The sequence below is a fragment of the Cricetulus griseus genome, chromosome 6 (assembly GCF_003668045.3).
Source record: "Cricetulus griseus strain 17A/GY chromosome 6, alternate assembly CriGri-PICRH-1.0, whole genome shotgun sequence".
NCBI lineage: Eukaryota > Metazoa > Chordata > Mammalia > Rodentia > Cricetidae > Cricetulus > Cricetulus griseus.
This window is the reverse complement of record NC_048599.1, coordinates 4,789,774-4,815,921: the sequence shown is the minus strand read 5'-3', so window position 1 is coordinate 4,815,921 and position 26,148 is coordinate 4,789,774. Positions and strand designations below refer to the sequence as shown.

The window sequence follows — 26,148 nt, the reverse complement described above, 5'->3', positions numbered from 1 at the left end:
CTGATCAGCATAATAACCCTCCAGTCACCCAAAGTTCTCGGTTTCTCATTAGGAAGCAGGGGGGTTGAGGGAACAGGAGCTTTGGAATATGTTTTGGTCCCTGACTGGAGGGTATTGACATCTCAGTCTTTGGAAGACCCCCCAAGGCATCACAAAGCATTAGCAAGGAAAACAAGGGCACTATGGCACTATGGGAAGCAGGCTGGGAGCTAACCCAGGCCCGGTTTCCCAGGAGACAAGGGCTCTTGAGTTTGTGTCTCAGGAATCCATCCCACCTCTGCTGTGACATAGTTTTCATAACAAATTAGCACCAGGTGGTCTCAACTCTCTTCTTCTGTTTTTTGTTTGTTTTGTTTTTTAAGAAATTAATTTTTTTTTTTTTTTGGTTTTTCGAGACAGGGTTTCTCTGTGTAGCTTTGGAGCCTGTCCTGGCACTCGCTCTGGAGACCAGGCTGGCCTCGAACTCACAGAGATCCTCCTGCCTCTGCCTCCCGAGTGCTGGGATTAAAGGGATTCTTAGCCACCAACGCCTGGCTAAGAAATTAAATTTTATACTCTGATTATTATTTTTTTTTTGAGGATTTTGTTTCTGGTTCAAAAACCAACACACGAGGGGACAAAGGAAAAGGTTCAGTCAGTTCAGCGGTTACCATGCATTAGCACCTGACTTCAGGACCACCCCCACCCAGCACCTACATTAGGGGAAAAAAAAAATCTAGGTACAGGGATGTGCTCTGCAATGCCTGCACCTTGGAGGGGAAGAGATGGATCTCTGAAGTGTTCAGGCCAGCCAGTCTGAAGGAATCTGAGCATGAGGTCAAATGAGAGACCCTTTCTCAACAATTAAGGAGGAGAGCAATTGAGGAAGGTACAGACATTGTTCCATAGCCTCCACCTGCGTGTACATGTACACCGCACCCCCAGACATGGATACACACAGGTGAGCACACACAAAGCGCAGACATGGAGGCGTGCTTGCAGCCTCTTCCACTGCCCCTCTGCTTGGGCACACACAAAGCATAAACAGCCACGCACAGTGCCGTTTCTTCCTTTGTTGTCACATGTCAGGGACTATGAACATTGTTCTGTTCCTGGCAACAATGCAATAACAGGGTTGCTGTCATTATCGGATGAGTTTCCAGGTTCTTTTTTATTTTTTTTTTTTAATTTTTTTTTCAGGCCTGTGTCGTGACTCCGTTGCATGGGGGATGGGGGAGTCGGGTTATTGAACGAGCCCTTGGTGAGGTGATGGGCACCCTCATTGTTTCAAGGCTGTTGCTCTAACCAGCAGTTCTGTGATGAATAAACCTGGGTATTCATCACCTGAGTTTCTGTGGGCAGCAGCAGGGTGAATCCCTAACGCTGTAATTAGCATATACTTTAGAAGGTCGTTTAGTGCCTGTTTAGAATGCTCCCATCCCTATGGGCTGGAGGGGCTGTGGCAAGGAAGTTGAGACAGGGAAATATAGGCTCAGAAAAAAATTGCTTTTCATTTTCTCCATGTCAAGAAAATGCTTCTGCCGGCCTCAGTCTGTAGAAGGGGGGAAAAGGATAATTCAATTTGAGCTGTATACCCCCTGACTGGGTTCTGTATGAATTATGGATTTTTAAAAAGACAGGAAGGGAGGTGAGATATTGAATTTCCCAAACTGGTTTTATCTTACTCAATTTAAAGTTCATCTTCTTGCTCTGATTTAGGCTTTAGTGTGAAAAGTGGCCGAACAGCATCTCTCCTGGTCTTCTCTCAATTAGTTGGTCGGTATATGCAATCCCAGGAAACAGGGATTTATTTTTTCCATGTTCAAGGGCTCCTTTCTGTGCTTCCTGTTGGCCCTGGCATTGTTTGTAGGAAACCAGAGACCCAGACCCAGGTTGTGAAGGGGCTTTACAGGAAAACTCTAGGACCACCAAGAGGCTTCCATTTAGGTTCAGGGCTGTTTCTGAGAGGAAATGGAAAATGTTTAAAGACAAAACACCGGCAGTGACTCAGAAATGCAGCAAGCAACACAGTAAGCAGGACCCTGAGGTGGGGGACTGTCATCTTTATGAAGTCTTTTTTTCTAAAACACCAGGCAGGCTGGAGCCGAGGGGTCTGTACCAGCTGTGACCTTGGGCGCCCCCACAGGACATTTGCCCTTATCTGGAGACATTTTAGTTTTGTCACGACTTGCTGGGGTGGGGGTTGGAGAGTGCTATTATCATCTAATGGAAGAGGCCACAGAAACTGCTCAGCCTTTTCCAAGGCCCAGGAATGGTCTCTACAATTAAGTATGATCTCACCCAAATGCTCAAGGGCTCTCTGGTACAGAAATCCAGCCCTAGCCCAGCTTTGAGATAAAAATCAAAATAATGCAGGAACTGATAGCTACCTTGGCTGTATGGGAATATCTACTCCACACATCCCAGAGGGCGGGAGGGTACTGGGATTGTCCTGTCGATTGTCTGTCGATGGCCAGGTAGCTGACACAGATGGGCTCTTCCTGAGTCTCCTTTTATTTCTATGCTACAAAAACATACATACAACCTCAGAGGGGAAATGAAGGGGGGGGGGAGGGAAGGAGGGAGAAAGGGAGGGAGGGAGAGAGGGAAGGAGCACAATATCTCAGAATTCCTAACAATTTTTCCTCTCTGAGCTCAGAGCTTCCCCAGGACAACGTTACTTTATATTCCTATAATATAACCGGAGAAGGACTGCTCGACTTGCCTTCCAGATGTACATATTTTCCAGACAGCTGTTCCTGACAGCTAGTTAGTGAGGGGGCTGGGTCAGAATCGATAAGTCCTGAAGCCCTTTTTTATTTTTACAAAATGAAAACAGCTCTTTTTTTCTGATTATAAAAATGATACATGCACATTCTCCCTTTAAAAATTCAAACTGTACAGGAAAACATGAGAAAGAGACATAAAAAATCACCCCAGTCCTTACAGCAGGAGATAAACAAATGTAGACCTTTTGGTGCTTATCTCTCTAGGTCTTTCTGTGGTGTAGGCCTGTATATTCTCCTGCTGCTCCAGGCTGGTTGATTCCTTGGGCTGCCTGTCCTGTCTGTTGTAAGATATTGAACAGTCTCTCCTTAACCTCTGCCCCAGGGAACCAGAAACATACCCAACTGTGACAGCTAAAAACTGTCTCTAGATATTGCCACATCCGCTCTGGGAGAAGAACAAAATTACCCCAGAACCAGAAGATTCTAAATTCCAAGTTTTGAGTTTTTCCTTTTTTCCTTTTAAATTCTTTTAGACAGATCTCACTATGTAGACTAAGCTGGCCTGGAACTCAATAGAATGCTGCCTGCCTCTGTCTCCCAAGTGCTGGGGTTAAGGGTGTGGGTGTGTGGGTGTGTGCCACCACTCCCTAGCAACCTTCCTGTTTCAATATGGGAGATTAGGAGACCAAGAGCTTTAGTAAATTGTCTTCCCTGAGTCTCAGTTTGCAGCCCTATAAAAAAGAAAAGTGATAGACCCATGCCTGTCCAATAGACAGCTGAACTGTCCCTGGATGTTGGGGGTGTAATGGGGGTGCTGTGGGGGGGTCCTTTGGGTCTAAGAAAATTTTGCATCTGGTAGATCCCCGGGGTACCTGGCTTCAAGCTTCCTGTGGAGGGGGGTGGAGAGGAAGCAGCAGCTGGGCCGGGGAGGGAGTAGAAACCTCAGGGGTCTGTTACAACCCCTCATTACAGGCAAGTGGCTGAGGAATCTTGAGGTTGTTTGAGGCTTGGTTTTAATTGAATTCTTTTGGAAGACAGAAGAAAGTCTGCCTCAATCCAGTAATGGGGCTGGGGGTGGGGGTGGGAGGAGTAGAGGGTGGGTGTGGGTTGAGTTTTCTTTTTTCTTTTTGCCATGTCTTTTTGCTGTCTTTTGAGCTTCAGGTATTTTAAAACAGGAAGGAGGAGGAGGAGGAGGAGGAGGAGGAGGAGGAGGAGGAGGAGGAGAAGAAGAAGAAGAAGAAGAAGAAGAAGAAGAAGAAGAAGAAGAAGAAGAAGAAGAAGAAGAAGAAGAAGAAGAAGACAGATTATTTTCGGGACCTGTTGGAGATTTGGGCAGAGCTGGGGGATGGGGAGCTGAGTGAGTCATAGCCTGATTTTGTTGCTTTTCACAAAGTAACCCGTGGTTTCAGCTGCTTCTGGAAAAGGGCAAGAGGGAGAGGGGGGCGAAAGCCTGTCTTCCTGGCCCCTTTTCCAGATGCCTCTGTCTCCATACATAATCCATTGCACTCTTGGGTGGCTCCAGGAGGCCTTCTGACCTAGTCAGGTTTCCATGGAAAGAAACCATTCCTTCCCTGGTCCCTGAGGGCAAACCTGGAGAATGACCTCACTGGCCTTTGTTTCCTTGTCCACAGCACAAGGACACCCTAACCCTCCTGAGATATCAGCACCTCCCCCCACCCACATGCTCCCCAGAGGCCAGTAAGCCTGAAAGGCCTGTCTCCTACCCCTGCCCTCTATTCCCTCTGTCCTCCAGTGCCTGGGGTTCGTCAGGGTCTTCACCATAGTCAGGTCTCCTTTGTTGAGTCTGTGTTTCTCTGGTCAACTTTGATCTCTCCATTAGACAGGCAGCATCCTGAGGACTGGGCCCCTTAATTTGCTCACGGCTATATCCAGACCATCTCACGTGACTGGCCAGAATCATCAGTAGATTTTTTGAGGGGAGGGACTTATTTTCAATCTGATTTATTTTTTAAATTTTCAGGATCACAGTCTTTCACACTCACCTGGAGCACACTCACCTGGAGCACACACAACTCCTCCCTCCTTTAGGGACTGAGAGGAACATCTTCCACTGGTGGATTTGGGAGATTCATCCATTAAACCACCTGCCCGATGGCCCAGTAGCTCCTTTGCTGCCAACCAGGCAGTGTGGGAGAGAGGCCGTGAGTCAACTCCCCACTCTGGTGACCATGGTGCCTGCTCTAGCCTTTCCCAGGGAATACCTCACCATAATGGAGACATTATGTGAGATATAATCTATAGTAGAAATCAAAAAGCATTTGTTCTAGTGAGTTGCCCATGCAGAAGGGGGCACTGGGCTGCTGTGGGTGGGGCTACAGCCGACAATGGCAGAGTTCCAGCTTGGGAGTGATACAAGATGGGCATGGGGGAGTGCTGGGGGCCAGGCCCCTTCCTGGCGGCCATTGGACATCATTCATCTATGTTACCTTGGAGGGGGTTTCTATTTTGGAGACTATATAACAAGTCAACCACATATCACAACTAGAACACAACGCCGACTCTCCCTCTGTGCCTCTCACAACCCTAGCCACAGAGGCTCAGCCACCAAAGCTGTGGGACTCATTCTACTTTCTCTTTCTGTCACCTCCTCCATGGCTGAGGTATTGCGCCTCTCCAGGACAATTCTACCAACCCCTGCTGAGTCTCCTGGCTTCTACTTTGGCTTCCATTAGCAGTCTACAAAGAATTTTCCAGATTGTAGACTGAGTCATGTCCCTTGACACTTGAGAAACATGCCATGGTCTCATCCCCATCCCTGGTAAAAATCCAAGCTCAGGGCAAAGACAGCTCTGTGAGGCAGTCAAGGCCGTCTTTCTTCCATGTTGCACCCATGGTTCTTCCTGTAGGAAGCTCCTTCTACTCACTCTGGAGTATATATGGATATAAACTCCAAAACAACAGGCCACTAGCAACAGGTCACTAACTACAGGCCACTAACTACAGGCCACTAACAACAGGTCTGTAACTACAGGCCACTAACTACAGGTCTGTAACTACAGGCCACTAACTACAGGCCACTAACAACAGGTCTCTAACTACAGGCCACTAACAACAGGTCTGTAACTACAGGCCACTAACTACAGGCCACTAACAACAGGCCATGTCCACCTGTCCTTATTGTATCTTTGGGGACCCAGAACAAGACCAGCAGGGGCTGACATATGTCCTACGGGCTGTTTGTCCCCAGAGGAGAGAGTAAACTGTGACTCACCATGTGGAAGCTGTGGCCCTGGCTTCTCTCTGCCTCCTCCAGCCTAGGACCCTGACCTGAAGGAGCTTGCTCTAGCAAAGCTGAGGAGGTAGATGTTACCTCACTCCTATCCTCTCCCCTCCTTGAACCCCCTGGGCCTGCTGACCCAAGGGCACAGATGTACTCTAGGTGTGAAGGCCCAGGGTACAGATGGCTCCATTTGCAGGCAGGTGCCAACGCCCGGTAGTTGGGTGCATTTGCTCTTTCCGAGGGTGGCATCAGCCCAGAATCACCTCAAATTACAAGAACATTCTGCCTTTCAAGAAAGTGAAGAGTTTCAGGGGAGTGTAGGGAGGTATTTTGGGCAAAGAGGGCCCTCCTCTGAGTTCCTTCTGCCAAGCACTCTAGGTTTTCTTCAACTCGTGGAAAATTCTGCCAATGGTCAGGTCAGGCCATGGCCCTCAGATGGGACAGGCTCTGCTTGGTGGGCCCGGATGACCAGGAGGCTTCTGGACTTACGGGTTCTCCTACTAGAAGCGACCAAAGCCTTTTCCAAAAAATCCCATAGGTGAGCATGAAGCCTCCTGGCCCCAGTCTACCAGCCTTTCCTAGTCCGGAACCCAGAAGCACACAGCCTTCTGACTTGCCCACTATGCGTCATGGTTCCTGGACTTGGGCACTTCTTCTTTATTGCCCATCAGGGCAGCCACAATGCTTCCTTCCCCATGGTGCCATGTTCAGGCATTAGATTCTTCCTTCTTACTTGAACTACGATCGCCTAATAAGGGAGCATCTGGTGCCACACCCATGCAGGCTCTCCACACCACAGCGTGTCTGCTCCCCTTGCTTCACCCTGAATGCTCTTAGGCTCAGCACAGTTTTCATCTCTGCATCTCTTACTGTGGCCCATGGGGGTTCTCACTCCCGGGGGACCAGACAACAGGCCCCATGGGGGCAATTTATTATTCTCTGTGGTGCCCAACTCATTTGGAATGAATGATACCCATTTGGCTGACCTGTCTACTTAGCTCTAGAGGGCTGGGCTGTAATTTTGCATTTGTGGAGACATACGTTGTAAATGATTCTGATTTAAAACTTCTAGGTTTATAGATACATTGGGATGATGGCCCAGACTCCCATGGTCTTTCAGTTTCACCCCTTGGGTGTTTTTGTTTTTTGTTTTTTTTGGTTTGTTTGTTTCATTTTTTTTGCCTGTGGCTATGTCTGTGAGGTTGTCATATCAGACCCCTGGAACTGGAGTTACAGGAGGTTGTGAGCTACCATGTGGGTGCTGGGAATCCAAGCTGGGTCCCTTGGAAGAAAAGCCAGTGCTCTCAACTGCTGATCCCTCTCTCCAGCCCTCACCCCTTGTTTTGCTAGGTGCTCAGCTGGAGGACTGGTTTCTGTGCACCATTGGCTCACTTCCTTTATCACCCCTCCCTGTCCTGTCCAGACCCCAAAGAACACTGGGTCCTCTCCAGACTCCTTGCTTCCCTTGGCTTGACTGTTTGAGTCCTTTGTAGGATGCTCTTCAATTTTGGTTGTCTGATGTTTGGTCATATTGGGGGCGATGCAGTACCTTTTCATGTTGAGTCAACCCAGGGTACATGCTGCACCCCAGGGATCCCCAGGAATGCCAGTCTGCACACAGAGGTATATCCTCCTTGGTCCCTCCTCCACAAGGCTCATTGCCCTCTAGTCTTTCATCAGAAACTCACGCCACCAACTGTCATCACCCATATTTAACTGTTGTCTGGAGAGAATCGCACCAACATGAATTACTTTTGAGTTATCTGTCTCTATTTACCTATTCAGTGGTTTGTGTCCCTTAACGGCACATGGGCAGTTTACGTTTTAAAAAAAACATTATTATGTGTATGTGGAGGTCAAAGCACAACTTTGTGGTGTTGGTTCTCTTTCTACACTGTTTCTAGGGGTGGGAGCTAGAGCCAGGCTTGCACCACAGTCATGTTTACCAGTGGAAGCATGTCAGCAGCTTTCAGACATTGAACGTTGGGTTATGTGGTCGTTTGAATGGAATTGGCCCCCATAATAACATAGGGAATGGCACGATTAGCCTTGTTGCAACGGGTATTTGTTTGGAGGAAATGTATCACTGTGAGGGCGGGCCTTGAACTGTCATATATGCTCAAGCCACGCCCACTATCAGTTCACTTCCTGTTGCCTGTAGGATTAAGATAGAACTCCTCCAGTACCATGCTGATAATGGGCTAAACCTCTGAACTGTAAGCCCCTCCCCCAACTTAAATGTTTTCCTTTCTAAGAGTTGCCATGGTCATGGTGTCTCTTCACAGCAACAGAAACCCTGACTAATACAGTTATAATCTTGGACTACTATGATCCAACGGCCCAGCTTTTGAGTTTAGTCATCTAGTCTGTCTTAGTAAGAGCCATCCATTTCCTCCATTGGGAGGTTGGTTCCTTTAGTTAGTTGTTATTCCTTTTGCTTCCAGTGAGCTCTCTATTCACCTTTCTGAATGAAGGTAAATGCCCTCACACCCCCAGGACCCTTGCTAGGTCCCAGGCAGCAGGACAGCTGGATGGAGTTGAAGGGCAGTGAGAGCCTAGATGTTTGATCTATTTCCATTTGTTTCCTTTGAATTACTTTGTAAATAAGTTAAGGTAAAAACCTCAGTGCAGCTAATAGACTCCACGTTCTCCGTCTGGAGTCCCATGTCCCCAACAGGCTCTGGGACAAGGTCTAGAAAGTTTCCGATGGCTATGGCTGCTGATAACTAGTGAATAGAAGCCAAGAAGGTGTCTTCATTTCCTATGGTACCCAAGAGGCCCCCAGCAGCCCCCAGCAGAGCCTCATGTGAGCAGTGGCTGAGGGAGAGGCCTAGGGTGCATATGACTAGGGATAGCTAACCCCAAGCGTCCACGGGGAGAGGGAAGCCGCCCCGTGTCCAGTTCTTTATCCCAGAGCATCTCTCCTGATGAACTGTCCTCTCCCCACACCCAGGAAGAGCCTCACCTCTTTGTGAGGACAATGCTACAGACAAGGAAGAGGGTAGGAAGATGAGGGGCAGGTAACATTAGAATCGGAGGCTAGGTCCCCAGGAGTGTTGGGGATGCAGGCATAGGACAACAGTGTCCATGGTTGGTAAGCAGGGTGTCAGGATCCTTATCCTGGATGCTGGCTTCCCAAGGAAGAGAATCAGATTCTACAGAATTCTTGTGTTCTAAGGGCTGAGTGAGGGTCTTGCTCTGGCTTCTGCTCACAAAACATCTGATAAATAATCACCTGGCTGAACTTCACAGCCCCTCTGTTCTTTAACACTTAACTGCCCAATTCAATTTCTCCCACCCACCCACCATCCAGATACTCATCCATCCATCCATCCATCCATCCCATCTATCCATCCATCCATCCATCTATCCATCCATCCATCCATCCATCCATCCAGGTACTCTTCTCTTCATCCATCCACATACCTCTTCATTCTGTCAGCTACCCATCCAACCCATTCATCCACCTACCCCTCCCTTCAGGGTTTACAGTAGTCTAAACAAAAGATGTTCCTGTCCTGTTGTAGCTGAGTCTAATCTAATTAATGGGGACAGGCACTAAGAAGTAAAATCAAACAAAGTCTGTGCTAGAAGCAAATTGAGGAACTGAAATGAGCAAAAAGGACCACACTCTTGCTTTTTAGCCCGGTAAGCAGAGTGGGGCAGTACACAGAGAACAGACGAGAATGACATCCATCAATCCTTTTACACAAATTTATTAGGCAGATATTATGCCATGTATGGGACAGGCAGGGTGTTAGCAACTCACAAAGCTGGGTGTTTGGCACCCCAGAGCCCATTCTTACAGAGGCAGTTAACCAAGAAGCCCTCAAGACTAGGCACAGTGGTTCATGCCTATAATACTAGTTCTTCAGGAGTCTAAGGCATGAGCGTTCCAAGTTTGAGGCCAGTATGGAGAACTCAGTGAGATCTTGTCTCAAAATAAAATTAAAAGAGGGCCACCAGTGGTAGAACACTGTCATGTGGGCTTGGGTTCAGTCCTAGTCCTGTGGAAAGGAAAGAAAAGATGACATAAAAGAAAAAGAAACCATCCATACCCCAGTGCTAGGAAACTGAGTGAGTGAGTGAGTGGTGGGAGGTTTCCCTGTAAAGGGTGCAGAGGGGGCATAGGGTGACCTCACACAAGGTGGCGTAGTCCAGGGCAACAAGCCACTGTCAGCCTAGGGCAGAGAGGGTGGGGCCAGGTCTCTGGTACCTTGACCCCAGCCATAGCGTGGGCACCAACTGGGGCAGAAGTGGCCTAGCAGAGGCTGCCATCAGAGCCCAGGCCAAGGACACCAGTCATTCCCTAGAACTAATCCATTCCCTAGGATCTACTTACAGTGCGATGCTCGGCAGACTCCTTCAGGAGAGCCTCCACCCAACCCTCTGAAGCGAGCACAACAGGATTGAGGGGGGGCCCTCCAGAAAGGCCCTTCTTGTCATCTTCCTTCCACATGAGGCTTTTCTGTTTGCATAGGGTGGAGATCACTTCTGGGGCCCTCCCTGTTCTGCCTGTCTCTCCAATCCCAAGTCCCTAGGGAGTCTCTTTCTGGTCAAGGCTTCAAAAGGATCACTAACCCAGACCTTGGCCATAACACAGCAGTCTCGGGATGACCTGCTCAGCTAGCAGAGCCCCCTCCCTCCCTCCCAGCTTCCCAGACTCAGAATGGTGAACTGAGCAGCAGGCACTGTGACAAGACCCTCCCCGTTCTTCCTGGCTTCCAGATAGGGCGGTCTCTGGCACTTTCTCCACCAGCTACCTTGACAGGGGAGGGGATCTTTGAGGATGAGGTCTGTGTATCAACCAGGAACACTGCTGGAGACCATGCTGGCTCTGAACGAAGGAAGCTGTTGGCCCACTCCTAAGCAGAGAGAAGGCTAGTTCCTCCCAGTCACAAAACACAAGGGAAGAACAGCCCTCCTCTGCCAAAGGCCTGGGCCTCTTCTGCCATGTTCCAACGCTGCCGGTATCTTTTTTCAAGCATAGCAGGGATGTCCCAGCTACCTCTGCTGGCTGTGCTGCACAGGAAGCAACCTAGAGACTGTGAACTGTGGGCCTGGGCTAGCTAGTGCTCTCAGGGCCACTCTCGGAGTGTTGCCAGGAAAGGGGCTGGAGAGACTGCTCATCCTGTGGCCAGGGGAGCCCATGGCACTGGATTTGATGGGCTCATTTACACGAGCAGCACAAAGTGGGGCATGATGTGGCAAGTATCATGTTCTAGGTGGCTTTGGGTGGTGGTGTCACCATTGTGAATTAATCAAACCATTTCTAGAAGGCCTTGTGGATTCCACAGCTCTGAGAAGGAGCCATCTTGCTGGGCCTATGTTCCAGCAAGACCCACCTCCCTACTCAAAAGGCCCCATGGGTATTGGATATGTGTAAGATGAAAATCAGTTCTTACCTCACGAGACAGAGCTCCCCTGGGCTCTCCTGCTTAGCAAACCTTCCCTTAAGGACTGAAGGGTGTGGCTGAAGCAGAGCAGGTGTCCAGTCAGGAAGGAGTTTGTGAGGCTCCAAGGCGCACACGGCAATGGCAAAGGCTCAAAAGTAGCGCAGAGCTGAAGGCTCCAAAGATGTTTACAAGGAAAGCTTGGAATAGAGAGGAAAATGGGTGGGCACTGTTAACAACATCAACAGAACAGATGGGCACAACCTCCAGAGGCCATAGTTATGAAGCTCTGACCTAGTGGCCAAACCACCATCAGAAGATATATTTGAGGACAATCTTTGGGCTCTGTACAACCATGTGAGACACAAGAACCATGATTTTGGAAATGCAGGTCATTAAAAAATGGGCTTGGAAGTCATCTTCTAAGGCCTTTGTCCATGACCCTAGGTGATTCATCCTTTCAGACCCCACTTCTCCAAGGCCCCTCACCAGGACAAGAACTCAAGTCATAAAAGACCAAGCCTTTTCTGCAACCCCTTGAGCAGAGAAAGAGGACAGAGCCACGGCGCCCCAGCGGATCCAACAGGGCAAGAACAAAAGAACCAACAGGGCTCACCTTTGATCTCAACCACCATTATGGACAAGGCCAGGCACTCACAGGTGACATGCTAGAATAGCTGAAGATGATGCCAGGCCCAAGAGGTGCTCAGGACAGAAGGGCCCCAGGAATCCTATACCAAGAGGCTCTCAGAAAAGGGCTGCTTTTGTGCACCGTCCTAGTGATGAGGGTTTGGGGTACTTTGTACCCCACTGGAGCCCCCAGAGGAAGAGTACAGCTTTAGTGCAGGTCCCAGGAGTGTCACCAGCTCTTGCTGTAGGCCGAGCCCCAAAGAGCTGAAGATTCCAAAGTATGGGCATCCCTCTTCTTTATACTGCCAGAGATGCCCTAGAAAAGCCTTTCCCAGCTTTACCATTTCAGCAAACCAAACCCTTGGTCTAGGGTAACTCAGAGATAACCATCAGCTCTAAGCCAACTTTAAGCTTCCATTCACTAGCCTCCTGTATGTATCATGGCCACCATGAGGGCCATAAGCCATTCCTCCAAGTGGATAGCTTACACGTAGCCCTCAGTGCTTCTGAGTGTAGACCCCAAGCCAAGTTAGGGGAGAGTTACCTGACTCCCTCTTTATGTGCTTCCTACAGCTCCCAGACAGCTCACTCTGTCTCGTGGCTCAGCAAACATCAGGTCTGCTGCACGGCAGCCTCCTGATGACCTAAATACCACCCCCGTCCAATCTCCTCAAAGGCCTTTCAGTTTCCAATGAGTACCAGGTGGCAGTGTGTGGGAAATGGGTTCTGGAAGCCAACCGACTTCCTAAGTTAGCAGCTAGGCTGTACTACTTCCCAGCTGTGTGGCCCCCGTGTAAGTGAGGACCTCTCTTGTAGTTAAGCTTTCTCTTTAAGTTGCCATGAAGAATAAGTGAATTAAATGAACATATAGTCACATGCAGCCTAGGATTCCACACCACAGCCAGGTCAGTAAGAATGAGGGGACCGAGCATGGAGCAGTAAGTAGGTGACCCAGTGCCACAGGCTCCAGGAGATAGGGGACCATCCAGGTTTCATTCTCCTCCCTCACACTATCATTTCTTCCAGGAAGCAAGAGTGAGCTGGGGAGAAATCTGTACAGCCAGGGAAATGGAGGAGACCCAGAAGGTATAAGAATAGAAATGAACCTGAGGGTCGCCCTCCCCCAGTCTCAATCCCCTCTTGGCTGTGCTGAGAAGCAAGCCCCAGATTCCAGGACCTTCGTGATGACTTCTGTTGTTTTCCATGCCAGGCCAGGCCCTATCCAGTTGGGGTGGAGGGAGGCGTAGGGGCAGACAGCACAGATGTTATGTTGCCATGGCAACTACCTAACTCTGGTAGGCCAGGTTACTAAGGAGCCACAAAGAGGGAATTGGACAGCCGTGCTGGCTTATTAAGCCTACCCCAGCCCCCATGGAAGCTCACTCTCCATTCCCCTGGCCTTCCCTTCTACAGACCCAGCCTGTGTTAACCAACAAGCCTAGGCCTCCTAGACCAATGTCATGGCAAAGTCAAGGAGGAACCAGCCAACAAGTCAGCTGCTAGCTCTGAGGGCGCCATATTCTCGGGACAAGAACAGCTGCACAGCACTTCAGAAAAGGCAAAGGCTCCCTTTCAAGATGAGTGACAGGGTTGGGTGACAGAAGGCATCTCAGCTGACCAACAGGGGGCAGCCAGCCCCTGCCCATGGCCGCCTGTGACAGGCGGATAGAGGACCCAGAAGTTCCTCTAGGTCTTAAGGGACATTATCTGAGGGTTTTGGTAAAACCTAGTATCTGAACACTAGTGAACAAGCTATTATTGTTCAGACAAAGGAAGGAAGGAAGGAAGGAAGGAAGGAAGGAAGGAAAGGAAGGAAGGAAGGAAGGAAGGAAGGAAGGAAAGGAAGGAAGGAAGGAAGGAAGGAAGGAAGGAAGGAAGGAAGGAAGGAGGTGGCTAAAATACTGAGTAGCTAGAGGAGACTAGGACTGGGGAGGTGGTCTCTAAACTTCCAATGGTGGGTGTTCAGATTCACTACTCGTCACCTTTCTGAGGCCCCAGGGCTTGGTCTGTCTTACTTGGGACCCCCTCAGATTCTTGCCTCAGGCTCTAGGGAAGAAAGCAAGGCACTGAGTTTGGCAACCGTTTCCCCCCACACCATCCCCGAGCTCTACTCTACCCCTCCACCCCAGCACCTTCAATACTCCCCACGGCCCCTCTCTACAGGCTGGGCACTGCCCTGTTCCTAACTCTGCCCTGCTCTCCTGACCATATCTAGACATAGCACAAGTGTCTGTCCTCCAAATCCCATCCCTCCACCCTGCTGCCAACCGAGCTGCCATTTGGCCTATGACATTTAAAGCCACCTGCCTCCCCTCCACTCTGCTGCCTTACTTGGCTCCCAGCACATTTGCTTGCTGACCTAAGCTCAGGCCACCCATGCCTTTTCCAGTCAGGCTGTCTTAATTTGGCTCCTTCACCCCATGGATGGCCCACACAAGCCCATTCCTGACCCTTTAAGGAGAAGTCAGGCAGGGGACTGGGGATGTTTTGAGCGGCAGGACAAGGTGCGGGCCATCTGTGTGCCTGTGACATGGGAGCACATGCCTAGAGCATGGTGTGATGTCCGCCACAGCTGTCCCCTTATTCTTGGCTTCCAACCCCAGTGGGCCCCACAGCCCTGCTATTAATATAATACAAAGAGGCCTAGCAGCTGCCTGGGACAAAATCTTTCCACAGGCAGTGACAACTGTCATAATGTCCCCACCATACATTCTTTCAAAAAGGGCACAGCTGAATCTTCTTGGGTGCCTGCTACTAAAAATGTGTTGACCCACTCTTGACAAAAACAGAAATTGCCAAAGACCAGTTTGGAAGTCTTTCAAGGGGCTCCAAATGCAAGGGGTTAGCTGTAGGGAACTCCTAGAGTTTACAACTGCCTACGGGTTCAAGGTAGTGCCCATCCCAGTTGAATGGCGCACCTCAGACAGAGCAGCGGAAAGCTGCTTCAATGTTCTCTACCAGCTCTCTGCAAGGCAAAGAAGGTGACTTCAACTTACCCAAAGAAACAACAAGAGGCAATAACCACAAACTGAGAACAGTGAAAGTCACTGTTGTCCAAGGCCGCCAAGAGAGCTGTGTGCTTTCTGGACCTACCTCAAAGGGCTCTAGGGAAGAAGTGTACCAGGCAGCAGGGGGCTTTTGGCCTCACCTCCACTGGGTGTACTTAAAACCTTCTCATCAAGCTTGAGAATGAAACAAGATCCCAGTAGCACTAAGAAAGAGCCACACACAGAGACCTATCCTGGGAACCTCTTGATTGATGGGAAGAAGATTACAGAGTGAAGGCCCCACCTATCTACCTGGAGCATGGAGGTGGCATTGCTCCCCAGTATAACCCTAAAATGGCTCCAGCTAGTCCAGGCCTGTGGAGACAGGCCAAAGACTGAGTGTTGGCTCAATAGAACATTTGCCTTGCATGCCTCAGTCCCTGGATTCCATCTCTGGCATCGGGGGCAAAAAGGAAAAGAAATAAAATCTAGTATTTAAAAATACTGTCATGAGACCCTGTGGCCTGGGGACTAGGTCCAGTCAGGTGCACGTCATACTTTCTGTGAACAGCTCTGGCCCATCGTGCATGCGTGACCAGCTGTCTCCAAGAGTAGTACTAGACCACAGCATGAATTGGTGTTTCCAGGCAAAGATCTTCCTGGCACCTCAGACAGACGACATAAAGGTAAAGAAGACCACCTCCTTCCACCTAAATCCCTGAAAACCACAAGTCCTTGAGGAGAGACATCATCCTACGAGGCTGACTAGATTTTGGCCAGCAGCAGTCTGCCCTGGCACACAGCACCCTGGGAACTAGCTCACTAGAGCCCGAGGGGTAGGATAAGTAAGCTCTTTATGATAAGGCTGCTTTGTCTGCAATGTAAACATGCACGTTGACAGCAAATGTCACATCCAAGTCCCTCAAGACGATGACTTCTGCCCATGTATTATTAGGAGGCAAATGTCAAGGAAGGAAAATAGGCCCAAGTCATTTATCCTGGTGGCAATTCCACTTATTGGAACTGGAGCTCCCCCTCCTCCCCAGTGTGGACTACCTGCTCACACACTCAAGTCCGCTCTGAAAGTTGGAAGGAGGCTGGTGAGACGACTCAGCCAGTGTGGTGCTGAGCTCCATTCCCAGAACCCATAAGCTGCCTGTCCTTTGACCTCCACACATGTGCACACCCACACCCACACATGGATGCCAGAAGCAAGTCAAAGGCTTTTTAAAAGTAAAGGGGCTGTGGGCAAGGGAAGTTACTCTGTTAAATGCATTAAAAGTAATCATTACTACCATAGACGCCACACTTGTGGTTCTAGAGTATCAGATGGCATTTATAAGAAGATAGCCCTACTTACTCTGTGACTAACTCAAAAATATCTGGGGACAGGCATCGGGTGGGGCTGGGGACAGAGACTTCAACCTCTAAACTGGAGCACATTCTTTCAATTGTGGCCATTCCCAGCTTCAACTGTCTAGATCCAGGATTAGCGAGGAGGCCTCCTCCGGGCCTCAGGGTATCAAAGGAGGAGGGGTGCATGCTGTTAGGGGCCCTCCAGGGGTCACCACCAAGGTCTGAAACAGCCTTATGCTGAGACAAGTCCACTGGCCTCCAAAGCCAGAGGAAAGAAAATGAACCCGCAACTTGGTGCATACCTGCCACGAACCACTCCTTCCCCAGAACACACCAGCCAGCCCCCTCCCCCCTCCTTGTCCTCTCTCCCTTCTCCCTCTCGGCAAAGCTCTGAAATACAGGTTGCAGACTTTCAACAGTTCTCTGTGGCTAAAGAGTGATTAAACCAAGGTCACACCCAGAGTCACAGGCAAAGAAAACAATCCCAGTCCTCTCCCACACAGAGACTCTGGGCACAAAGTGACCTAAGCCTTAGCTGTGTGTGGTACTGTGGAGTTATTAGATAGTACATATCATTTAGACAAGTGTATGCGCCCAGTGGAGCTTCTGGTCTGCCGTGGGGTCACAGGGCAGACATCTTGAGAAAAAGCAGGCTCGCCTTTCTAGCACCTCAACTCCACCATTTAGGGCACAGTTTAAGTAATAACTGGTGCTTTTAGAGCTGGATAGATTTTGAATAGCCAGCAAAAAAAAAAAAAAAAATCACTAAAACTACAAGGCTTTCACCTTGGCCATGTCCTTCCGGCTGCTGTGTGGACTTGGCTAGTCCTGACTATCGGGGCACGGTATGGTTCTATTTCTAGCCTCCAAGGCACTTCTAGCTTCTGTTTTCTTCAACAAGGAGCCAGTGGAATGTCAGTTCTAAAGTAACCAAGAAAGGAATGTGAAACTGCCAACTGTCCATTTGGTTGTGGACAAAAAATAGATCTGATATCAAGAGGGTGACATCTGAGCCCAGGGCTCCACTTCCGTCCCCACTCAAAGACTACATTTGGTGCACGAAAACTTGAGACAGGGCTCAGAATAGGAAGACAGCCTACAAGCAGGCTTTTCCCATAGACTTGCAGGCCCACCCTCTCTCTCCCAGCTTGTGTCCTTACTTGTAAACTGAGGGGGGCTAAGACTTGATCTCTCTGGTCCGTTCCAGCCCTAGAACTTCTGTGCAAGTCCAAGGAACTGAATGCAATGGGAGTGTTCCTTGAGGTGGCCTCCTTGGCACCAGGTTTCTTCTACTTCCATCAGTGTCTCCACTGAGGGCCAGATCTGGACATCTTTGCATCACCTCATGCCCTTTTCTGTGGGGTCAAGAGTACTCCTAAACCCACAGGCTGATGCAGAAGGCTGCTTAGCATGTGGGAACTTGGGGTGCCCTGCCATCACATACCCAGCTGTGTTCCCCATTTCTCTTGCTCAGTGAAGGGTTTACACATCCCCCTTGGCACATCCATGTTGTCCCCAAGCCTTGTAACTGGCCTAATCAGTCCTTGAAGGCACTCTTACCACCACCCATTTTATATATTTCCAGAGTTAACCAGCTCTCTTGACTAGACCTATGCACCACCAACTCTGGTTTTCCATTTTACCTCCCAATCCTGGTACCAGACAGAGTTTTTGGAAAAAACAAAACAACAACAACAACAACAAACTTGATTAGGCAGGCAACCCCTGGTCACCAGGGTAACGGCTTCCCACCAATCCCTCTGTCCTACAGCTCTGCTGACTGCCTGACTGGCTGCCTCCCTGCTGAGACTGACTGTACCACAGTCACCCTTCAGTCTCAGCCCAAGTGCTCAAGGATATATTCCTAGGAAGGCAGACCCTGACATATCCAAGTATAGGGTAGCTTCCTGTGCTGTGTGCTCTGAAAATAAAACACAGTTCCTTCCCAGGGCTCTTTGGCTCCTTGCAAAGGAGCCCCTCTATGGTGTGACAATGTCTGCGTTAGCTCACCATCATCCAACTTCATACTGTGTCCTCTGTATTCTACTCCCTGAGTTCTCTCAAAAGCAAAAAAACAAAAACAAAAACAAAAAAAACTCACTGAAAGCAAATTAGAGGTGTATTTCACACAGACACAAGCCAATGCCACTGCATCTGACGGTTGGCTCTTTATGCCTGAGACCACTGAATCCCTCTCTTTCCTCCACTGACCCTACCACCTCCCCCACGGCCAACATCACCACCTTCATCAGCACCAGCACCATTAACACGCCCAGAAAACAAATCAAAACACAACACACTGTAGAGAAAAGGCTCTTAAAAAAAAAAAAAAAGCAAAAGGGAGTTGTCCCTTCTCTCTCATTTCAGATTAACAGAGTGAGCCATAAATGAAGGGTAAAGAAACTGGGGGAGGGGCAATAAAATGGCAGCCTAAGTAAATGGTATTGGACTGAGTGAGTTGGGCAGTGGCTCCCAACCTTTTAACCCTGTGACCCTTTAACCAACAGTCCCTCATGTTGGTTATAACCCCCACTCCTAAAATTATTCCTGTTGCTACTTTACAACTGAATTTTGTTATTGTTGTTATGAATTGCAAATATCTGTGTTTTCTGATGGTCTTAGGCGACCCCTGTGAAAAGGTTGTTCCGCCCTCAAAGCAGTAACAACTCACAGGTTGAGAACTCCTGGACTAGAACAATCCAGAAGAATAAAATAAAATTCTAGAGTAAAAGCAGCCCAGATTTACCAAAAATCTCAACTCTAAAGCCCAAGATGGCACTCAGGTAGAAGTTCTGGACTTTTAAAGATTTCAGATGATAAATGAAATGTGTGGTGCTAAGAAAAAAAATTCCATGAAAAACAAAATTACCTTTAAAAGAAAAAAAAAAAAAGCCTATTGCAAGGGCTTTAGGCAATTTGAAGCCTCCCTTGTGCCTCTGGCCCTTCCTGTTTGTGACTGCAGTGCAGGGCGGGAGCTGTGCTGTGTGACTTGTCTTGCTGGTGTGCTGCCGGTGTGGGTCACTCACAAGAGCTTTCTGGTGGGTTTTTAGGGCCTTGTGTATGGAATCATTTCATCCACAAACAATTGATTTCTGATGAGTGATACGTCTGTCTGTTTGTTCTCTGGTCTCAGTTCTCTAGTGAAGATTTCAGAAGCAGTGGCCCCGTGTTGTGCCGGATTTTAATGGAAACGCTGGCTACAGGTCTGCCATATATGGCCTGCATTATGTCAAGCAAGACTCCTTCCACTCCAAGTTTCTTCAGGCTTTTATCATAAAGGGAGGTTGGAGCTTTGTAAAAAGCCTTTGCTGCATCCTTGGAAATAACCTCATGAGTACATTTATGTGACACACCACAATTATAGATTTGTGTGTGTTAAATTATCCCTGCTTCCCTGGAATGAAGCCTATGTAATTGTGATGAGGTAGCCTTTTGATCTTTTCTTGAATCTGGCTTGAAATTTTAAAAAATGTATTAGTCTTATGTGTGCCTGTATGTGGGGTGGGGGATGGGGGTATGTGTGTGCATGGCTCCCGGAGGAAGGATCACACAACAACTTGGAGGGCTCAGCTGTTTCCTTCCAGTGCACGGGTGGCTAGATGCACAAGTCCTCAGGCTTGGCAGGAAGCTTATCCACTGAGCCCTTGCAAATAGTGTTGGTCCAGCTTAGTTATCTGGAGGATGCTGGTTTCTTAAAGCGTTTGGCAATGTCCCTTCTTCCTGCTCTATGGAGGGGTTTGAAAGTATTGGTCTTAGCTTCTGTGCGAAGGGCTGGTAAATTCACCAGTAAACCCATCTGGGCCTAGACCATTTTAAGTCAAGAGACTGTCTTTATTACTGTACCAACATAACTACTTGCTATAGATTTGTTTCAATTATTTATCTCATCTGAGTTTAATATCGGTCAGTCACATGCACTAGAAATCAAGGTTTCTTTCTGAATTCAAAAAGAAAATTTAAAAGCAATTTTTATAGATATTACAGTTTATTGGAATCTATGTGCTGAAGGCATGCACTCAATTCGCTGATTTCCTCACGTCTGCTATAATGCCTCCATTTTCATGTCTAATGACTAATGAGTCTTCTGTTCCTTTCATTTGGTTAAAGGCTTGCCAACTTTAATCATCTTTTCAGAAAACCAGCTCTTTGTTTCATTGATTCTTTGTATTTTTAACATTTCTGTTTTGCTGGTTTCTGCCCCAATGTAATTGTCACTCAGCTACCCATTCTGGTTTTTAATTGTTCATGTTTGCCTAAGGCCCTGACTTGTATCAACAGAGCTGTTCATTTAGAATTGAGTGTTCTTTTTAAACATTTATTTATTTGTTTGTTTAGGGAGTGTGTGTGTGTGTGTGTGTGTGTGTGTGTGTGTGTGTGTGTGAGAGAGAGAGATAGAGAGAGAGAGAGAGAGAGAGAGAGAGAGAGAGAGAGAGAGAGACCTATGTACAGAGGTCAGAGAACAACTTGACCAAGACCGAGCTGGTCTCGCTCTTTCTTAAGGTGCTGAGTGAGATGTAAGCAGTCTCTTCAAATGGCTTCGTTGCCAGTGATTGGGTCTGTTGGGTTTTATTTCCACTCCATCTCCTCATCAGTCTCTATATTCAACTGTCTATCACCCAGAAGTGTGCTGTTTGGTCTCCTGAGTTTGTGAATGTTCTATAGTTTCTCCTGTTAATTAGTAGCTTGACACTATTAGAAGATACAACACAAGGAAACTGCTTAGTTTCTGTAGTTGTTAAGGCTTGCTTAGGTTCCTAATACCGGCTCTATTTAAATTATTGGGGGAATGGTAGAATCCAGTTTGATTAAAAAAAAAATCCTTATATTTTAAAATACCTAAAAACTTAAAGCAAAACAAATACCCCCATACAAACTTATCACCATCTTCTGTCCTTCTAAAAAAGAAAAACAAAAATACAAAAAACAGAATCCCAAAGGTAGGAGGCTTGAGTAGCCCCAGTCATAGGAAGCACCTTCCCCAGCTCAGCTCCAGTGGTGAAAGCTCAGGGTACCATCCTCACCATCTTCACTCCCCTTCGACCAGCGCTGGGGTATCTGTAGAGAAGCTGAGCCCTCCACAGCTCCCCCCAGAAGTCAGCTGAGCATGCACCGGGGAGTCATGGGGGGCCTCATCAACCAGGCAATTCTCGAAGTAGCAGAATTATGAGGAAAATGTACAGAAATCAATATCATCCCATAAACGCGTTATAAACAGCCTGAAAACCTAATGAAAAACAGACAGCCCATTCACAGAGCAACAGAAATATCAAATGCCTAAGAAACCTATGTATGCCATCTTTTCAAGCATCAAATGCCACATTTTACATTCAAATTGTGTAAAGAAAATAAAAGCCCTTAATGTGGGAAAGACTTGAATAAATGAAGAGACCAGACTCCGGGCTTAAGACTAAATGCAGGAGAGACCACAGTGCTTCCTTGTTTAATTTACAGACTGAATGCAGTTCCAGGCAAAACATCACCAAGGTCATTACAGAACTTGATAAAAATGGTTTTTAAATTTGTATAGGAAAATAAATGGGCAAAACCATCGGAGAACTAGGAAACAGTATCTGGAAAGAAGGCACAGGCTCTGGCGGGTCTTAAAACACAGCATAAAACAACGATTGCCTGGCTGTAAACCAACCGAGGGAAGCATCGGGAAGACGGTACAATTTAACAAACTCAATAGGAATAAAGCAGATCACAATAAAAAGTGCAGACCACATAAGGCATCAATGCTCAGAGGGCAGAGATGTCTTTTAAAACCCTCTTAGCCCCAGTATAAACGGCAAGGTTGTCTTTCTCGTTTTCCAAGCTTTCTTTTTAATAACAGAGAGATCAGAAAATTTCAAAGGGACAAGAGAGAGATTTCATGACCCTGGGGAAAAGCACTCTTTCTTAATTTCCAATTTCCCAAGGTCCATCTCAAGCTCGTCATCCCTACAGCACTTACAGTCAAAAGCATGCTGAGGTAGCTAATTAAACCCACATTGTTCTCTAATTATGCATATGGGGAGGGAGACTGCAGAGACTGCAGGCTCATCTCCTGCCCAATCTCCATCACCCATCTATCAGGTGGGCACCCCGTAGGTACCACAGACCTTCCCAGAGAACCATGGGGGATTACAGGACTGGAGTTTTCATCCGGCTACTCAGATGAAAACCCACCCACCTACTCAGGCCCTTCTGGGTCTTCCTCCTTTCAGCACAGACGACAGATGGGCCAGGAGGGAAGCCATGGCCAACATGAAGAAAGGCCTACAATTAATGGAGGTTTTTAGACACAACAGTGAGGCTGGGACCATTGTCTTCATTTCTGGACCTAAGAGCTACACTTCAGTCCTCTAAGCTTCATCGCGTATCATGCCAAGTCTTCCTGGTCCCATTAGGGTTCATGTCACCTTAACCCTGCAGGTTAACATCAACACCATGGCTCGACGTCTCCGTGTGCTGCATAGAGAAAGGGTGTCCACTGGAAGGGCAAAGGGAGCCTGGGATTGACCACACACAAGGGCACAACTTCTGGATGGTATGTTGAGCCCATGTGGGCACAGGGTACGTACGGCTCAACCATTGCATAGGGCAGAATGGGATGTCTACTAGGCTGCCTTTGAAAAACAAAGCCAAGTGAAAAATAATAAACAAATACCTCAGAATCCTCTTTAACTCAAAGCAAAGCTCTGTGCATGAGGCCAATTTTGCCCAGTTATCAGGACAGACTGATTACAGAGCCCAGACTCATTTGCCTGAAGATAATTGCCTCAATTCTCCACTTCACTTTGCACATATAGAAAGAGTCCCAATCTACTGCAGCCTCAGTGACTAGACATGTAAAATTGGTCTAATCAGAGTTTGAAGAGCTCAAGCTGAAAGGAGTCTATGAGCATGAGCATGAACCATGACACTACTAAGGGCTCTCTCTCTTCTGGGCTGTAGGCTCAACCACTCCCTGGCTCCCTCCCCCAGGTCTGAAGGGTGAGTCAGAACTTCAGGCAAGATGAAAACAGCTCTGAGGCTCTCTGTCCCTGTGGGTGGCTGAAGCTGGGGTGGGGGTGGGGCGCTGAGATACTCAGGAAAGTTGGACAAAGGCATAGCTGGGGGCCAAGGATCTTCTGGACAGCCAGGGCCCTAGCAACCAGCAGTATTTCCATCTCAAGACACCGGTTCCAGGCAGAAGTTGCGGCAGAAGACGTCCAAACCAGGGCCTCTGAGCTAGTGATTTCTTACACACTGATATCTCAGGTAGCCACCACAGAGGAGTAGGCGAGCAAATGCCAACTTTAGGCTGGGAAGTGTGCAAACAGTGTAAAACAAGGGTCACAAGCTCCAGGGCCAAAACCCAACAAGGAGGGTCCCTTTTCAAGCAGAGCCTGTACATGAAGCTCTATGTGAGTGAAGGAAGAAGCTACTGGGCTCCTGAGTCTAGAAATCACTCATTCTATGGAAGAAGGAACTGTGTGTGTGTGTGTGTGTGTGTGTGTGTGTGTGTGTGCACACGCGTGCATGCTGTGCATATGCTATGTGTGCGTTCTCTGTGTGTATGTTTGCTGTGTGCATGCTGTGTGTGTGTTTGCTGTGTGTGTGTGTGTAAGTGTGTGCACACGCGTGCATGCTGTGCATATGCTATGTGTGCGTTCTCTGTGTGTATGTTTGCTGTGTGCATGCTGTGTGTGTGTTTGCTGTGTGTGTGTGTGCTGATTTGCATAGAGTAGAGGGCAAGGGGCAACTTTAAGACTCCTCTGTGGTGGTTGTGTTTATCTCTGACTCCATCCACCTCTTCCCCACAGACACAGCACAGATGAACCCAACGATGGTCACCATAGAACCCTAAAGATGGCTATTTCCCCCGAGTGTTTGCTTTTAGCTCTAGCTGGCCTCTCCCCTAAATCACAAAATCAGGAGGCTGGAGTTTTCACCATTTTACTGGTGAAAGCCAGAGGAGATCAGTGCAGCCTGAGTTAACAGCAAAACAGCGTCCTGGAGAGATGAACCAAATGTTCCCACATTGTGCCTAGTCCCCTTGGAGATCAGGAGGGGAGGGGCCTGTGCCAATTTCCCAGTGAGGTTGAGCCCTCCTGGCTGATTGCCACAGTGAGGGGTGGGGAGCACTTCAATGTCCCTCAATTCATCTCTCTCCAAAAGAAAGTTTGAAAAGCTCTCCATCTCCAAAAATAGTCCTTTCCAATGATTGTCCAAAAAACATGCTCAAGAGCGATTGTACCTGCTTGCTAAGGAGAGTAGAATCCAGACTCTATCTTAAGTCTCATCTTGGAAAATGTACTGGCATCTGTAGGACCTCTGACAATAGCCTGCAAGCCTTTACAGACTCATGGAACCCATCTGTTGCCCAGAGCGACAAACACATTGCTTTGCACACGGGAACAGGTAGATTGGAACTACCAATCCTCTTACAAGTTTGGAAGGAAAAAAAAAAAAAAAAAAACACCTCAAAGTTGGACTAGGTTTTTAATAGACAAATAGACAACAATAATCAGCACTGGCCCCAGAAACTAGAACTCTACCTATGATTCCAAGTATGGTTCTCAGCCTTCCTCCCCTGCTCACTTGCTAGGGTAGAATTTGTGACTCTGTGCCCACTGGTAGTCTGTTGTTAATATTGAGGGCATCTCACATTGATCTGCATGCTGCTGGATGGCAGGAATTGTTCATCCTCATTGACTTCAATCTCCCCACAATGCCAGGAATAGTGTCTTGGTCATAGAAGTGACTCAATTCGTGATTGCTAAATAGCCAATTTCATTTGTAATTTCCGAGACAGCTCCAGGAGGGGGCAAAGAAAGCCAAAGTAATTAATAGATGGGCCTGACTAATGTCTTTGCTCCAGAAAGTGCATGTTGTAGAGCAAAGAACCTCAGAGCCCTGCCAACCAACAAGAGTTCCAAGACAGGCCACTGGGTCCATTTGTGGTTACCTGGGTTATCTCAAATCTGCCACTCAAACACTCCTTTCTGTCACCACCGGCAGGCACCTTCCAAGTTTCCTGAAACAGAAGCAGAGTGGAAAGGCTTCAGCCCCCAACCCCCTCCTGTAGCCCCACCCTTTGGTTTAGCTCTAGTGGGCTCATGAGCAGCATGGAAACATCTCCAGGACATCATGATCATCTCTGTCCTTTGGGTTTAGCTCTAGTGGGCTCATGAGCAGCATGGAAACAGCTCCAGGACATCATGATCATCTCTGTCCTTTGGGTTTAGCTCTAGTGGGCTCATGAGCAGCATGGAAACAGCTCCAGGACATCATGATCATCTCTGTCCTTTGGGTTTAGCTCTAGTGGGCTCATGAGCAGCATGGAAACAGCTCCAGGACATCATGATCATCTCTGTCCTTTGGGTTTAGCTCTAGTGGGCTCATGAGCAGCATGGAAACAGCTCCAGGACATCATGGTCATCTCTGTCCTTTGCCCCAGCACAATTTCTGAGGCAGGCATTCCACTTCCCAGCCCTGATTGCTAGAACATTCCTCCTTGGGCTGAAGCCTATCTGTAAACGCCACCCATAGGTTTTAATTTTGCCCTCTGAAGCTATGTGAAGTGACTCTAAAGCCTCTTCCACAGGACAACCGTCTTCACAGTACATACAAATAAAAACCCGTTGTGTGGTATTGTAATGAACTGGAAACTGCTTTCCTGTCCAGCTGGTTTAGGAGCCTCCCTTTGGCAGAACCGGGAGGTGATGTACGAGCACACTTTATTTACCGGGTAGACACAGAGAGAGAGCCCCTTGTTCCTTAGCCTGGTAACAACCAAGGTCATTCATCACCCACTTGGTCCCTTTTGAAATTCACTCTGCAGCAAGCACTTTTTAAAGCCATGCACA

The 26,148-nt window shown here is 48.1% G+C and overlaps 1 long non-coding RNA gene and 2 other non-coding genes across 10 annotated transcripts in view; all 3 read right to left on the bottom strand.

Moving 5' to 3' along the window:
- Positions 1 to 9,649: 9,649 nt before the first annotated feature.
- LOC113831164 overlaps positions 9,650 to 26,148 on the bottom strand; it is a 59,547-nt gene continuing 43,048 nt past the window's right edge. For all 8 annotated transcript variants that reach the window (XR_003486240.2, XR_004770575.1, XR_004770574.1 and 5 more), the window contains 3 exons: positions 25,248 to 25,316; positions 11,355 to 11,542; positions 9,650 to 9,956 (listed from right to left, as the gene is read on the bottom strand). This is a non-coding gene — a long non-coding RNA (uncharacterized LOC113831164). The remainder of the gene's footprint in view (positions 9,957 to 11,354; positions 11,543 to 25,247; positions 25,317 to 26,148) is intronic.
- On the bottom strand, positions 10,310 to 10,384 carry Mir296 (microRNA mir-296). Its single transcript, NR_105192.1, has one exon. It is a non-coding gene; the product is annotated as a microRNA mir-296 (primary transcript).
- On the bottom strand, positions 10,809 to 10,889 carry Mir298 (microRNA mir-298). The gene has a single exon (NR_105193.1). It is a non-coding gene; the product is annotated as a microRNA mir-298 (primary transcript).